At 40.1% G+C, this 2,073-nt stretch overlaps 1 non-coding gene across 1 annotated transcript; it reads left to right on the top strand.

Moving 5' to 3' along the window:
* The first annotated feature begins 1,669 nt into the window (after nt 1–1,669).
* On the top strand, nt 1,670–1,776 carry LOC148874632 (small nucleolar RNA R71). Its single transcript, XR_016106202.1, has one exon. It is a non-coding gene; the product is annotated as a small nucleolar RNA R71 (small nucleolar RNA).
* Nucleotides 1,777–2,073: the final 297 nt, after the last annotated feature.

The following is a 2,073-nucleotide window of genomic DNA, read 5'->3' as shown; positions in this document are numbered from 1 at the left end:
TAATTGAGGCTTATCATTCAGGTATGCTATCATGAGGTTTATTTCTTCATTTTCTCATTCTTCAAGTTCTCCTTGTTGGAGGCAGAGTTCAAGAGGATCAGTTATTCTACTTACCTGGAAGCATTCATCAATTGTCAATTCAATGGCATCAATCATAAAACAAGAATCACCACTAGAGGGTGCATGTTTCATAGCATCAGACATTTTAAAAATTATCTCATCATCTTGTATCCTAAGGCTGAGTTGTCATTGTTAGACATCAATCATTGCTTTCCCGGTAGCCAGGAAAGGTCTCCCTAGGATAAGCGGGACCTCCACATCTTCTTGCATGTCTAACACAATGAAATCAACTGGAAAAATGAATTTGTCAACTTTAACTAACACATCTTCTATGATCCCCCTAGGATGTCTAATGGATCTATCAGCCAATTGTAATGCCACTCTAGTGGGTTGGGGTTCATTCAACCCTAATTTCTTGTAGATAGAATATGGCATTAAATTGATGCTAGCTCCCAGGTCACATAAAGCTTTTTCAATTTTTAAACTGCCAATGGTACAAGGAATAGTGAAACTCCCTGGATCTTTGAGTTTCTGAGGTAGCTTGTTTAGAAGGATAGCAGAACATTCCTCATTTAAAGCAATTATAGCCACATCTCCCAGTTTTCTTTTGTTTGCCAATAATTTCTTCAAAAACCATACATAGTGTGGCATCTAGGCTAAAGCATCAGCAAAAGGAATATTAATATGTAAACTTTTAAATATTTCAAGAAACTTACCAAATTCCTTTTCCAATTTTTGTTGCTTCAGCCTATTAGAGAATGGAACTTGTGGCTGCTGGTGCATCTATTGTTGTGCTTTTGGTTGTTTAGTCTTCTTTTGTCCGGTCCCAAGGCTTGTTTCTGCCTTGGGTTCACCCCAATTCTTCTTTTCTACCTCGGGCAACTCTTTTCCATTCCTTAAGGTAATACCTTGCACCTGCTCTTGTGGATTCACTTCAGTGTTGCTTGGAAGAGTTCCCGACAGTCTGGAAGAGATTAATTGTGCCAATTGCCCCACTTGGTTTTCCAGGTTTTTGATTGAGGCTTCTTGGTTCTGGAACATGGTTTCTGCACCTGCTATAAATTTTGTCATCAGTTTCTCCAAATTGGACTTTGGTTCAGGCTGATGATAAATCTGGTGGAACGGCTTGGAAGTATGCTGATTTGGCCAGGACTGGTTTGAATGTCCCCTCCATCCTGGATCAAAAGTATGGTGACTCTGATAACCCTGCTATCTTGACGAATTGCTGACATAGTCAACTTGTTCAGTAGATGGCCTGAACTGATTGCCAACTTGGCATTTAGTACTGATGTGGCCTCCCCCACACAATTCACAATTAAGAGGCTACACATGCATGGCAGCTATCTGCATTTCATCTATTTTCTTACTAAGTGCTCCTATTTGTGCAGATAGTGCCGTATAAGTATCAACATTATGCAAGCCATGCTGCTTCCTAGTTTGAGTTCTTTCAGAATGCCATTGATAGTTGTTGGCTACCATTTCCTCAATAAGTGCATGGGCAACCTCAGGAGTTTTATTATTTATGGACCCTCCGGCTGCAACATCTAATATGGTCTTATTTGAGTCAGTAAGACCATTATAGAAAGTCTGCACTTGCAGCCAAATGGGGAGGCCATGGTGAGGAACTCTCCTTAACAGCTCCTTGTATCGTTCCCATGACTCGTATAAAGATTCCCCCTCTTGCTGAAAAAAAGTAGTGATGTCATTCCTCATTTTAGCAGTTTTAGAAGGGGGAAAATATTTAGAGAGAAAACGGCTGGCCATTTCATCCCACGTAACTATTGATCCTTCCGGTAATGAATTCAGCCATGCTTTGGTTTTATCCTTCAAAGAAAATGGGAATAACCTCAACCTAATGGCATCATCACTTACCCCATTGTGTTTGAAGGTGTCACAAATTTCTAAAAAGTTAGAAATGTGTGCATTGGGATCTTCGTGGGCCAATCCACAGAATTGCACCATGTTTTGAATCATTTGTATGATGGCAGGTTTGATCTCAAAGTTGTTAGCAGC

Source organism: Nelumbo lutea, chromosome 1 (genome assembly GCF_056320005.1).
Source record: "Nelumbo lutea isolate HS-2025 chromosome 1, American lotus-T2T, whole genome shotgun sequence".
Classification (NCBI taxonomy): domain Eukaryota; kingdom Viridiplantae; phylum Streptophyta; class Magnoliopsida; order Proteales; family Nelumbonaceae; genus Nelumbo; species Nelumbo lutea.
The sequence above is the reverse complement of the archived record's forward strand: the minus strand, read 5'-3'. Positions and strand labels throughout refer to the sequence as shown.